This window comes from Rhineura floridana, chromosome 4 (genome assembly GCF_030035675.1).
Source record: "Rhineura floridana isolate rRhiFlo1 chromosome 4, rRhiFlo1.hap2, whole genome shotgun sequence".
In the NCBI taxonomy this organism is placed as follows: Eukaryota; Metazoa; Chordata; class Lepidosauria; order Squamata; family Rhineuridae; genus Rhineura; species Rhineura floridana.
The window spans coordinates 44,004,885-44,020,039 of record NC_084483.1 but is presented as its reverse complement, the minus strand read 5'-3'; the positions used below and the strand labels follow the sequence as shown (position 1 = coordinate 44,020,039).

General features: G+C 41.3%; 1 protein-coding gene across 1 annotated transcript in view; it reads right to left on the bottom strand.

Annotated features, from left to right (window-relative positions):
• The window catches only part of DLGAP2 (DLG associated protein 2), a 590,667-nt gene that overhangs the window by 218,993 nt on the left and 356,519 nt on the right, over window positions 1-15,155 (bottom strand). The window lies entirely within an intron of this gene.

Sequence of the window (15,155 nt, the reverse complement as noted above, 5' to 3'; positions counted from 1 at the left end):
CTTTCAGAGTTGTAGAGCAAGCGATTCTGAATCCAACAGTATAAGACTTGTAAGTTTTTGTTTTGAAGTGGGACTATACAAAGCACCAGAAAGGTGTGTGTGTGGGTATTTTCATTTAACATGGTAAAACGCGAAAAATCCCTACTGGCTATAGTATACAGCCACTCTTGTGGTTGCATAATGTGGTGGAACATTAACCATTTTCATTAATTTTATATTTTTGATGTGACTCTTTGAAATATGTTGGTTGTGGGGTGTTTTTCTAGTCATTCTTCTAAAGAGTTTTTTCTTAATGTGTCAGGATGACTGTGATTTTCCAGTAAACGTTTGCCAGTACTATTTCAGACTCTTTATTTCTTTTCTTTTTTTTTCAGTCCTCCATATGAAACGCTTCACACCTGTGGTATCAGCATATGGTAACGACCACAACAGAGTAAAAAAAAATCATTGTACAGTATATAAAAGAGCCATGAACTACTTTATGTAGATGCTGCAGTTAATTAGATGCATGCTGTGTTTTTTTTACTGTTTAACTGAGTTTGATTCATTTTAACTGTATGTTTAAATGGTTTTAATATTGCAAATAGTCTGATTTTTAAGGTAGTTTTGTATGTTTGTAACTATATGTATCTATTTTATCTGGAAGCCGCCTTGAGTTCCAGTTTTGGAAAACGGGGGAGATAATAATAATAATAATAATAATAATAATAATAATAATAATAATAATAATAATAATAATAATAATGTTAGCCATTCATTTTTTTCTTTATTCATACCTTCAGAAGTTTTTGTACTGAAGGGGGGCAGCATGAATACGGTATCAGGAGGTCTAATTAAACTCTGTAGGTATTAACACTTGGGATCAGTACACACCCCAGATATCATCCCTATATAGTTGGACCTCTGAGCTATACACAAAAATCCCTATTACAATTTTGTATGTTTAACGTTCATTTGGTGTCATTGTCAATGACTGCATGGTATCCATTGTGGTGCAAGCAGAACAGGACTTTCCCTTTTCTCCCCCCTGCAGGCCCCTGCACACCCAAATATATTAATTGGGGGCCACAAGTGGATATTATCCATTGCTTGTAAAACTATTATCAACAGCACAATCCTATGCACGTTTATTCCAAGTAAGTTGCAGTGGGCGCAATCCTATAGGTATTTACACTGGGCTGAGGGGAGTTAGGATATGGCAGATCTCTAGCTGAGCTGGCTGGGTCCCAGTTCAGCAGGGCTACACTGGTATAAGTCCCTCATCCTGGCTCAGCTGCAGCTCAGCCAGCAAAACTGCACCACTCCCGGATCAGCTGAGACCAGCGCAAATTAAGCTGGCTTAAGTCCCAAAAAAGGTGGCGGGGATGGGACGGGGGGGGGACTCACACCCTATCGCACATCTGTTCAGCTCAGTCATGTGACTCCCAGTTCCAGCATAAGGAAAGCTGGGAAACAGGGTGGTCTAAGTTAAAACACACAATAGCTCTGTTTTTTGCTGCTTTTATTTTCTTTCCGTTGGGCTCTGCTGGCATTCTCCCCTTCCAAGGATCTGGTGTACTTTAAGATGGCATAACTTCAGTCGGTTTAAATTACTCCGGCTTTCTTGATGCAGGATTGCTCTGAGTGAGTTCAAAGGGACTTACTCCCTAGTGAGTTGGGAGTAGGATTGCATCCTAAATGGAAGTCTATTACTAATGGAGTACCTGATTAGAAAAGTCCTTTTTATAAGTGCTAATGGGATCACAAAAATATCATGGATAGCTGGGGCAGCATTTGCATGTCGTTTATTAATGCTTAAAATAACTGTACAACATATTTTCGTCCTTCCCCTACACTGGCTATAATCAGTTCTGCTAACTCTACAAGGGACAACTATAAAATGAGCAAGTAGTTATATTTTACTGTCCTAACTAAAGAAGAATTGCAAAGGCAAGCATTCAACAATTATATTCAGATCTCCTTATCCATCAACCTAATGCTATGACTGTATAACAAATGGAACACATTCGTAGTTTAAATATGCATTATTATAATAAAAGAGAAATGATGCCATATGGTCTTCAATCTTTATAACAAGCAGTTTAACAATTATAGGCTGTGCAATATCAGTATCTTTATAATTTTGTGTTAGCAATTTTCCACACTTTATAGTTTGGTGATACAGCCAGAAACCAGCATTTCAAGTAGTCTATGTAGAGATAACTGTACTGTATCATTACAAAACATTACACAAGCTCATTCCATTCCAAGACATCAACAGATTTTTCTCTCCCACAATGAACACACCAATGAACTTAACTTAATTACTGTAAACCGCCCAGAGAGCTTCGGCTATGGGGCGGTATACAAGTATAATCAGAGCTTGGAAGTAACTCATTATTTTTAACGAGTTACTTGTAATTAGTTACAATTTTAGATAACGAGTGGGTAATTCCATTACATTTGGCAAGTAACGGAACGACTAGTAATTTCCCTACTTTTCAGCTGCAACTTTAACGTTTCCACGTTAGGTTGGACGTTACTTGGGGGCGGGAACAAGGGGAAGTCAGCTCCTGGCTGTGATTGGTTAACACAAGACATGTGCCTCACACTGATTGGACCTCTGCGCAGACTCTCTCTTCCCTCGTGATCTGTGTTAGGAGGCACGAGAGAAGAGGTGAATAGGCAGGGGGGCCTCCTAGCGTCTGCCTCTGAGAGGAAAAAATGGACGCCGGAGGACAAAGCCAGGGCAAGGACAAGGAGAAGAAGGCAGCAGCAGAATGGCGAAGAGCTGTGGCGGTGAGTGACGATGATTTGTGTGTGTGTGTGTGTGTGTGTGTGTGTGTGTGTTTTCGGCTGGAGTCTCTGGTTTTGGGGGGGGCCTCCGGCTCTCTGGCTACCACCCCTTACTCTCCGGACTCTCAGCTTCAATTTTAAAAAAGAGTAAGTTTCTAGGTGGTCTAATTCCCGAGATATACACCAAAACGTCAGCTGCCCCCCCGCACAACTTTTTTTTAAAACAGATCCATGCTCTAGCTACAACTCCCATCAGCCCAATCCAGTGGCCATGCTGGCTGGGGCTGATGGGAGTTGTAGTTTAAAAAAGTAACTTTTCAAAGCTCTGGCTGTAACCCCGCCCTTTCATGACTGTAGCCAATGACGCCAGAGTTGTGACTTGTTGATCCAGGCATGCCTAGGCTGAACGTCAGAATATGGTGGCTTTGAGTTTTTTGCAGTTTGCGTAAGTAATATGGCTTAATTTTTTTTCCCTCTTCTGTCCAAGAGTCAGACCCTGGGCTATGAAATATGAAAGTATTTAATCCAATATCTGCTTTTCTGGGAGTAAAGCCATTTCTGGGAGTAAAGCATGTACCTGGAGTAAACCCCATTGAACTCCATTAGGACTTGCTTTTGAGTAGACATGGTTAGGATTGTGCTGTAAATTAATGGGACTTGTGAGTAAACATAGCGCAGACTTGTGTTTTTTTAAAAAAATGAATGAAGTTTATTTATTTATTTTTATTTATTAATTATTTGATTTATATCCTGCCCTTCCTCCCAGTAGGAGTCCAGGGCGGCAAACAAAAGCACTAAAAACACTTTAAAAATCATAAAAATAGACTTTAAAATATATTAAAACAAAACATCTTTAAAAACATTTTTAAAAGCTTTAAAAACATTTTTTTAAGAAAAAGTTTAAAAACATATTAAAAAGCAATTTCAACACAGATGCAGACTGGGATAAGGTCTCAACTTAAAGGACTTGTTAAAAGAACAAGTTCCTTATCACTTGAGGCTGCAGTTTTCCCTGGTTGAGTAAGCCCCATTGAATACATTGGGACTTGCTTCTGAGTAAACAAACATAGGATTGCACTATAAATATCTTTACAGGTTATATAAATAAACATATTTGATAGTCATGCTTATATAAATATTTCCATAGAATCATAGAATAGTAGAGTTGGAAGGGGCCTATAAGGCCATCAAGTCCAACCCCCTGCTCAATGCAGGAATCCAAATCAAAGCATTCCCGACAGATGGCTGTCCAGCTGCCTCTTGAATGCCTCCAGTGTCGGAGATCCCACTACCTCTCTAGTAATTAGTTCCATTGTTGTATGGCTCTAACAGTTAGGAAGCTTTTCCTGATGTCCAGTCGAAATCTGGCTTCTTGCAACTTGAGCCCATTATTCTGTGTCCTGCACTCTGGGATCATCGAGAAGAGATCCCGGCTCTCCTCTGTGTGGCAAGCTTTCAAGTACTTGAAGAGTGCTATCATATCTCCCCTCAGTCTTCTCTTCTCCAGGTTAAATATGCCCAGTTCCTTCAGTCTCTCCTCATAGGGCGTTGTTTCCAGTCCCCTGTTCATCCTTGTTGCCCTCTTTTGAACCTGTTCCAGTTTGTCTGCATCCTTCTTGAAGTGCAGAGACCAGAACTGGACACAGCACTCAAGATGAGGCCTAACCAGTGCTGAACAGAGGGGAACTAATACTTCACATGATTTGGAAATTATACTTCTGTTAATGCAGCCTGATATAGCATTTGCCTTTTTTGCAGCCACATCACACTGTTGGCTCATATTCAGCTTGTGATCAACAACAATTCCAAGATCCTTCTTGCATGTCATACTGCTGAGCCAAGTATCCCCCATCTTATAACTGTGCATTTGGTTTCTTTTTCCTAAGTGTAGAACTTTGCATTTATCCCTGTTGAATTTCATTCTGTTGTTTTCAGCCCAATGCTCCAGCCTATCAAGGTCCCTTTGAATTTTCTTTCTGTCTTCCACGGTATTAGCTATGCCCCCCAATTTTGTATCATCTGCAAATTTGATAAGCATGCTCTGTACCTCCTCATCCAAGTAGTTAATAAAAATGTTGAAGAGCACTGGGCCCAGGACCGAGCCCTGTGGTACCCCACTCATTACTTCCACCCAGTTTTGTCATGCTGTGTCCCTATAAGTATCCAATTGCATACTATGGTTGTACAATACTTCCTTTACATTTTAAGTATGCCTTGGGGTAGTCATGGTTCTCCATTGTTTTCATCCTGAGGGGCAGATAGGCTGAGAAATGGTGAGTAGCCCATGGTCACCCACTACACTTTATAGCTTATTTCCATTTTGAAAAATTAATTAAAACAATTTACATGCAGGCAAAATTTATTAAGCGGATTCACACAATATGTGTAAAGCACATCCAACTCGCATTTAAAGTGCATGATTTCCCCTAAAGAATTCTGGGAAGTGTCATTTCCCCCTCACAGTTATAGTTCTCACCACTCTTAACAAACTGCAGTTCCCATGATTCTGTGGTGGGATTCATGTGCTTCAAATGGGTGTTGAATGTGCTTTAAAGGAATGGTGTGGATCTGCCCTAGGTATGATGTTCATTCAAGAGTGAATTGAAAAGAACAATTTTAAAAGATACTTTATATATATATAAATATATATAAATATATATATATACAGAAAGAAAGAAAGGAGAGATGTAAAGGGGAGTATTTCTTTAGATGTTACCCTACTTTCCATTTTTGCTTTCTATTTGCTTCTAGCCCTATTATGTCACTCTCCAGTACACATGAAGAAGGGGCAGTGAGGGCAACTCCCAAACCTGGGTGTTACACCTCCAAGTTAGTTACTTAGAACGAGGTATGCCTTTCCTATCTACGATGTATTTCTATAAATGAAATAGCTTTTCTTATTTTACTAAGTCTTACGTCTCAGTGATCTCAGTGCAGGGTAAAAGCCTGCCACAAACACACACATTGGCACACACAAGCATCATAGACTGTTGACAATCTCTGCTAATATCTATACAAATGTACATAACATGCATCACCTGAACTCACATGATCTAGAGTTACCTTAGATCTTGCAAGATTTGCAAATGAGAAGCAATAGGGTTTTATATTAGTTCTGATTGTCTATTGGGCTATCATAGGTTATATGTTTTTTTCATTTTCTATGGCAAAAACGCCAACTTCAGTGGAATTTATGTGATGTGTTCTAATCATTTGAATTTGGCTAATGAATGCTTTATTCTTTCATCAGAACTTTAGCAGTAGTACTAAAATATTAATAAAAAAGAAAAGGGAAGGAAAAAATACTTTACATACATCATTCAGCTGTATTGCTAATTATAGATATAGATATAAAAGATAAACAGCATTTTGTCAGAAGTATTTTTGTCTACATTTTATACCTCATCCTTGGTTTTCCAAGCTTGGCATGGAATGCTTCTCATACAGAATTAATTTGAAATGCTGCATATTTATTATCATAATCATATTCAAAATAAAAAATATGTGTACCGCCTTCAAGTTGATTCCAACTTATGGTGACCCTATGAATAGGGTTTTCATGAGGCTGAGAGGCAGTGACTGGCCCAAGGTCACCCAGTGAGCTTCATGGCTATGTGGGGATTTGAACCCTAGTCTCATTTTGTTCTCACAACAACCCTGTGAGATAGTAGGTTAGACTGGCCCAGGCAGGGTTATTCAGTGAGCAAAAATGATGCAAATAGGATCTCTTTTAATTGTGCTATCGACCTGCTTACTTCCACTCTGACTGGGGGATCTTGCAGCATGGGGAAGAGATGGGGGCACATCACAGCTGAAGTTCACCCATATAGGAGCATTATCTCTTGTTTATTACAGAGACGCCTGTTGCAGGTTTTGCTGCTGAGAGCAGCAGTCAGTTAGTGCGGCCACTTGAGTCACAGCTTGTTGATCCTGAGGAGGCAAAACTAGAAAGTGAGGTTCAGAAAGGAGGCCCTGTGCACGAGGAGGAGGAGGGCATGAAGCAGTGCCAGTTGCCCACAGCCACATCTGCAGAACAGCAAGTACCATGGTTTGGCTTTGAGAAAGCTTGTACATTTGTGAGCCAGAGTGGGAAAAATGTTGTTGTACGATGCAATTACTGCCTTCCAAGGATCAAAAATCTGAGATCAGCTGTTTCCTCCTCATCCAATGTGAAGAAACATTTTGAGGTAAGCCTTTGTCATGCTGGTCCTCAAAGAGTGTCCATTGTCTATTTATGTTTAAATTGTGAAGTTCCTCTTCCATTTTTTCTTGGATTCATGCTTTGTTCTTCTTCCTCAGAGGGCACACCCTGAGAAGCTGAGAGCAATTGAAGAAGCAATAAAGGCAAGGAGACGTGGCCTTCCTGAACCAATGCATGACACCCCTCCTCCCAAAATGCTGAAGCAGCAGCAGACTACCCTTGAGAGGTGGGGATCTGGCAGGGAGCATGTCACCCAGAGCAAACTCGACAGGAGAATCATTGATTTCATTGTAGAGGAGACATTACCACTTCAGACTGTGGACAAACCATCATTCATTAATCTGGTTCGCATTGGACTCCCCAAAGATCTCACCATCATATGTGCCAAGACTCTGAGAGACAGAATTGAGAGGAGAGCATGCCACATGAGAGAAACTCTTACAAACCGAATGGGTGCTGTGGCATATATAGCAACCACTGCAGATTGTTGGACCAATGACAAGAAGAGTTACTTTAGGGTAACAGCCCACTGGATCAACCCAACTAACCTGAAACGTGAGGTCGGGGCCTTGGCTTGTAAGTGTCTGAAGGGGTGCCATACATACGATGTCCTTTCAAAAGCACTGCATGATGTACATGTGCAGTACAGGATCCACAACAAAGTTATGTGCACTACTACAGACAATGGCTCCAACTTTGTGAAAGCGTTCAGAGTTTTCATGGCCAAAGAACCAGTGGAAGTTGCAGGCACCAGTGACGATGATGGTGATAACCAGGAGGAGGAGGAGGCTGAGGTGGAGTTTGTGCCTATCTGTGAGATCCTGGACACAGGACCTGAGGCAGAGGAAGAAGCTGCAGACTCAGGAGAGGATTTTGTTTTACCACCACACCAGAGATGTGCTAGCCACACCCTCAACCTTGTGGCAACACAAGACATAGAGGCCATGCTTTCTGACTCCTCCAAAAGTAGTCTTCTTGGTCCTTTCAAGAAACAGTTTCGTTCCTTGATGGGAAAGTGCAGCAAGTTGTGGTCCAAGCAGAACCAGTCAGCCCAGATTGCTGAGTATATCCATGCGCAATGTGGTGTGTATCTGAAGGTACCGAATAAGACCAGGTGGAATTCCACCTTTGATGCGTTGAAGGAACTACATGAGCTCCTGTCAACTGTGCCACTAAAAATGCATGCCATAATGGACCGCTGCTCCTTGTCCAGGATCACAGCTGCTGAGATTGAAGTGGTACAGGAATACACAGAGATTATGGAGGCACTAGCCCAGTCCCTAGATATCCTGCAACGGGAGAACAGCATGTTCATGGGGTATTTGCTACCAACGCTCTGCAATCTGGACCGCAAGTTAGAAGGACTGGAAAACAAACCTGAGAGGTACACATACTGTTTTCAGCTGCTGAGAGGTGTGCGCGAAGCCCTAAGAAAGCAGTTTGCAGCTATCTGGGAGGACAAGAGGCTTCTTCTGGCAGCCTGCCTACACCCTCGCTTCAAACTAGATTGGTTGGAATCATGTCAGGCCGCCACCCATACCAACAAGTAAGAACATTAGGGAAGCCCTTTGGGTGGATTACTCCAAGGGAAATGTTGTCTCAAGGGAGGCATCAGAGGGCTTAAGGTGGTAGGCAGGGGCTGGGCCTTTTCTTCCTGGGGCTCCTCATCACAACCTTGGGTTGCTGCAGGTCATCCTTAAGGGTCTGCTGTGCTGCCCCATGAGTGTGGTGACTTGGTCACCTTCCTACCTTCCATGTCATCCTCCACAGGCTCAGGCTGGACCCTGAACCAGGGGACATGACAAGCATCAGGAAATGAACAGCAGATGATGGTTTCCTAACATATATGTGTTAACATATCCTCTCTCTTTCTTAGATGCACAATGGAAGCCTTGCTGAAAGCTGAAATAAAGATGGGTGTACTTAATGAGGACAGTGATCAGTCTTCAGATAAAGACCAGGAAGGAGATGACTTAGAAGATGACTTCTTTAACTTTCTGCCCCAGGGCAAGAAGTCAGCAGTGGACACTGCTGAGGAGGAACTGGTGAGGTACCTGAGGTCTCCCAGCAGGGAAGTGTCATCACTCCATGGCTTTCCACGTGTGCTGCGGTGTTTTTTGCAGCACAACACAGGCATGCCTTCAAGCGCCGCAGTAGAACGCCTGTTCAGTACTGGTGGCAACGTAATGACTGTAAAAAGACATTCCTTGTCTGACATGCTCTTTGAGCATCTTGTTCTTTTGAGACATAACAGAAACATATTATAAAAGCATTTCAAGTGTAAAATTTGATTTCAAGAGTTGGGGTATCTTCATTGCTTGGGGGGATGTGAGATTCTGTTATGCCATTATGTTAATCTTATGGATAAAATTTAATGTAATTGTAGTGATTACTTTTGAGGAAAAGTAAAGTAATCAGTTACTTTCAGAGCAATTGTAATTGTAATGGTAATTACTACTTTTTTGGGCCAAGTAATTGTAACGGTAATTTATTACTTTTTAAAAGTAATCTTCCAAGCTCTGAGTATAATAAAAATAAATAAACTGTAGCCACAAGTTCTCCCCCCCCCTTTTTTTTTGCAAGCTTTTCAAAATACTGGAGTGTTAGCAAGTCTTCAAGGGAAAGGAAAGGAATTTCACAATGTTCCATGAAAAGTGAGCTTCTGTGCACAGATTGTGTAAGGATGCAATCCAACTTGCATTTATACCAGGCTGAGACGAGTTGGATATGGCAGACTTCTGGCTGGGTCCCGGCTCAACTGGACTATGCCGGCATAAGCCTTTCATCCCAGTGTAAGGGGAGCGGAAGGCCTGCAAAAGGGGTGTCCAGAAGAGGGTGACGAGGATGATAGCCGGTATGGAGAACAAGTCTTATGAGGAAAGGTTGAAGGAACTTGGCATGTTCAGTCTGGTGAAGAGAAGGCTGAGGGGTGACATGATTGCACTCTTTAAGTACCTGAAGGGCTGTCACATAGAGGAGGGTACAGATTTGTTCTCTGCTGCCCCAGAGGGTAGGGCTAGGTCTAATGGTTTTAAGTTGCAGGAGCGTAGATTCAGATTGGACATTAGAAGGAACTTCTTGACAGTAAGGGCAGTTCGGCAATGGAACCGACTGCCTAGGGAGGTGGTGGGATCCCCTTCGCTGGATGTCTTCAAGCAGAGGCTGGACAGCGGGAGATGCTCTAGCTGTGGATTTTCTGCTGTGAGCAAGGGGTTGGACTCGATGGTCTACAAGGCCCCTTCCAACTCTATGATTCTATGATTCTATAATAGAGAGAAGTGATGTAGCAAAAGCAATTAGGAGCTACAACACAAGGTCTGAGTGAGTGATATCAATGAGATTAAACTGGAAATTTATTAACATAACTATCACCCAAGTCTACACTCCAACGTCAAACGCAGAAGAAGAAGAATTGGAGAGATTTTATGCAGACGTACAAGAAGAAATTGATCACACACCAAAACAAGATATGATAATGATGGGGGACTGGAATGCAAAAGTAGAGAACAGAGAACTAGGAATTGTGGGGAAATGGGGCTTAGGAGACAGAAATGAAGCAGGAGAAAGACTTATTGAATTCTGTGAAGCCAATAATTTGTTTCTTGCAAAAACATTTTTTGAGCAACCGAAAAGACGACTGTACACGTGGACATCACCAGATGGTCAATATAGGAATCAAATTGATTATATAATTGGCAACAGAAGATGGAGAAGTTCCATACTTTCTGCAAAAACAAGACCAGGAGCAGACTGCGGTACAGATCATGAACTGGTCGTATTGAAAATCTGAGTAAAGCTAAAGGAGAACAACAAAGCAATCATAATGCCAAAATACAATTTAAATAACATCCCAGAATCATATAAAGATCAAATAAGGAACAGATTTGAGGCTTTAAACTTAAGTTGACAGAAAACCAGAAAAACTATGGATTGAAGTCAGAGACATTATCAGGGAAGAATGCAAAAAGACAATACTTCTAGTTAAAAAGAGAGAAAGACCTCAATGGATGACTGAAGAAACGCTTTAAATGGTTAAAGAGAGAAGGAAAGCAAAAGCAAAAGGAGATAGAAACACAGTCAGAACCCTAAATGCCACAATACAGCAACTAGTACGTAGAGACAAAGAAAACTATTACAATAGTTACTGTATAGAAATAGAAGAGGACAACAAAAAGGGAAGAATACCCTATTCCAAAAAATTAGAGAAATGAAAGGGAAATTTAAACCATGAGCAGGGATTTTGAATAATCAACAAGGGAACACACTGACTGACCGAAATGAAATAAAAGGAAAATGGAAGCAATACACTGAAGAACTCTATAAAAAACATGCAAGGATGACAGATTCATTCACGGAGGAACCATATGATGAAGAACCAGACATTTTAGAATGTGAGGTAAAAGCTGCTCTTAAAATACTTGGAAGAAACAAATCACCAGGAACAGATGGCATACCAATAGAGTTGCTACAAGCTACTGAGACTGAATCTGTCCAAATTTTGACAAAAAGTTGTCAAGAAATATGGAAAACTAAACAATGGCCCACAGACTGGAAGCGTTCAATATATATCCCAATTCCAACGAAAGTGGATCCCAGGGAATGCAGTAATTATCAACTATTGCCTTAATATCCCATGCAAGTAAATTAATGCTCAAGATTCTACAACAAAGGCTCTTACCATATATGGAGCGAGATATGCCAGACATCCAAGCTGGATTTAGAAATGGAAGAGACACCAAAGATCATATTGCAAACATATGTTGGATAATGGAACGGAGCAAAGAATTTCAGAAGAAAATCACCCTGTGCTTTATAGATTACAGTAAAAGAAATGGGGGTGCCACAGCATCTGATTGTCCTGATGCGCAACCTATACTCTGGACAAGGACTTTAAGAACAGAATATGGAGAACCCTATTGGTTCCCAATCGGAAAGGGTGTGAGACAGGGGTGTATTTTATCACCCTGTTTGAAAATCAACTCGTTTGAAATGTGGTGTTGGAGGAGAGCTTTGCGCATACCATGGACTACGAAAAAGATCAATAATTGGGTGTTAAAGCAAATTAAACCAGAACTATCATTAGAAGCTAAAATGATGAAACTGAAGTTATCATACTTGGAACACATAATGAGAAGACCTGATTCACTAAAAAAGACAATAATGCTGGGAAAAACAGAAGGGAGTAGAAAAAGAGGAAGGCCAAACAAGAGATGGATTGATTCCATAAAGGAAGCCACAGACTTGAACTTACAAGATCTGAACAGGGTGGTTTATGACAGATGCTCTTGGAGGTCACTGATCCATAGGGTTGCCATAAGTCGTAATCGACTTGAAGGCACATAACAACAACCAGGGCTGGCTCCAGGAATGCGGGGGCCCTTGGGCATTAGCTTGCTCCGGGCCCCTCTGCTTCTCTTCCGCGATCTCGTGGATCGCAAGACGAGCTTCCGAACTGCCCACCATCCCCTGCCATCTCCTGCGCTTCACCTACCTTTCTCTGCTGTTCGCGCAGGGTTGCCATCAATAAAGATGGCGGCCAAGGTTTCCGTAAAGGACTGAAGCTTTTGCTGCCATCTTGGTTGATGGCATGCAGCGCGCTCATTGCTGCCATCAACCAAGATGGCGGCAGAGGCTTCAGTCCCTTACGGAAGCCTTGGCCGCCATTTTTATTGATGGCAACCCTGCACGAACAGCAGAGAAAGGTAGGTGAAGCGCAGGAGATGGCGGGCAGTTCAGAAGCTCGTCTTGCGATCCATGGGATCATGGAAGGGGAGCGGAGGGCCCCTCAGAGTCCCCCCAGGGGCTCCTAGAGCTTCAGGGCCCTCGGGCCAGTGCCCAACCTGGCCGCCCTTTGGAACCGGCCCTGACAACAACAACAAATACAGGTGGCACTGAAGTGACTGGGGAATGAATGTATTATATTTGGGTACTTCTGCCCTTTTCAATAGATTTTATATATTTTTCTTTATGGAATTAATTGTACATACCTTGAATGTGTCTGTGTATAACTATATAAACATCCACATCTTTTACTAGGCAGCAGGCAACTATTAAATCTGAATTTGACTTTTGTAGTATAAAGATTTACATTTCCATCTTGTAAGACACTGTATAGAATGTTATGTCCTTGATTAAAACTTGCTTTCAGGCATGTTGTAGGTCACATAACATGCATGATGTTAACACAAGCACACACACACAAACTCACAAGCACAGGATAACACACATGTGCAACATAATTCCAATCTAACTGGAACTTTACCTGAAAATGCATTCCCTGTTAGAGAATCCAAACCTGAAATTAAAACAATAAAAAATAAAACAAAAAATCTTTAGCACTAGTCTGAATCCAATCAAAACGTCTGCCATGGCTAATAATAATTATTAAGACATGAAATGGATAAGAAACCGAATTGTAGTTCTTTGGATCAATACACAGTAAGCTACACATTCAGAAAGAAGTTGAATCGTTTTTAAATTTAATATCATCACTTCTGTAATAGGCACTTCAAAGAAACCTTGCAATCCTTTCCTCAGCCACTCTCCTGGCAACTCAATTGAGAGATAAATCATAATTATTCTCCAGTTACAGATGAAGAAGTGAATCTGAGAATGACTTGTTCAAGGCTCTTCAGTGGCTAGATTTCTTCCATATACAGGTCTAACATAATAGCCAGCCATATTGATTCATATTGGCTAACACACAGGATGTTTTTAATACATGTAGAAAATGAGTGTTATTTATGTTACTTGTAAAATATATATTTACACTCAATCCTAATGAGGGACCCAAGGCAGTTTACAACAAAAGGAAATATCACAAAAGAGTAACAGAATTAAAATCAGGTATTAAAAACCAAAAAGATCAGCATTAAAATAATTAGTGTAAGATTAGAAACCATTTAATGCCGTATAGAATGCAAATGTGGTTTGCTGTCTGCCCAAAAGTATCTCATTCATAAACTGGTCCCAGGAGGGCAAGGCATGCATACTACCAACCTAAATCTGTCCTGCTGTGTTGTAAGGATTCAGTTATTATCTTTTTTTTTACTATTGTTATAATTCATATCCCACCTTTCCATTCACAGAGAAACATACTAACTCTCATGCCCTTCTCTATTAAATATGTCAAAACCAGTAGGTCCAGTGGAAGAGAAAGAGACAGACATAGGCCAGGATACTGCTGCACATTCTGAGGCTTCAGAGTGGGCAAGGGGCTTTTATCCAAACCAAACTCTCATGACTTAGCAGCTCAAGAGCATCTGTTTTAGAAGGCAACCCCTTGGGCTCTGATGGACTCCTTGATTCAGCACTCATGAGGACACCAAGATGGTTTTCTCTGCACACCTTTAAGCTGGGTAAGCAGTAGGGATGGGGGAGAATATCCACTAAATCAAACTTAGTACTAGATTCCAACTGAATTCAACAGTCTGCTATCTTTTCAGACTACCACTGATTTCTTGCAGCAGGCTGCGCTATAATCGGCACAGATTTCTTGTGGCAGGCCACAGCTGCAATTTGCATGGATTTTTTTTCTGAATCCCCCCCGATTTTACGTAATTATCTTCATAATTTCACCTTAGTTGAAGCATTCATAACAGTGTGTAGGTGTGATAAATAGGAAAAAATAAACCACATGGAACACCGTGATCATTTACATATGCAATTTTTTTTTGCAACCAAAAAAACCCACACATACACAGTGAATAGAATCGGCAAGTGCCAAACCAAGCAGGAACAATAAAAGGGCGGATCGGGATGGAACAACGGACTATCAGAATACAAATGGATCAGAACTAGGCAGCAAACCCCATCCCTAGTGAGCAGTGAAGAGTAATGACCAGCTGCATTCCTCTTTGGAGCTGGGTGCGGTCCCTCACATGAGTCAAACTGTATGAGATGGATTTCCTAGTTCCCACCTGAGTAAGGGAGGGTAATTTGCCTTAACGTTATGTTGCAGACATGTAATACAATATGTAATACAATGTAATGCGTGTAACACAATAAAGTTGTGGCTGATAGTTCGACCTATTTATGCCAATTTCACACAGCTGCAGACTCATGTATCATTAGGCTTCATCCTGCTGCTCTCCATGTTCTCAGTCTCTCAGCTCTCTCCTTTACCCATTTTTGACAAATCAACAGAATCCTTCCAACTGTTGACACACGAAAAATCTAC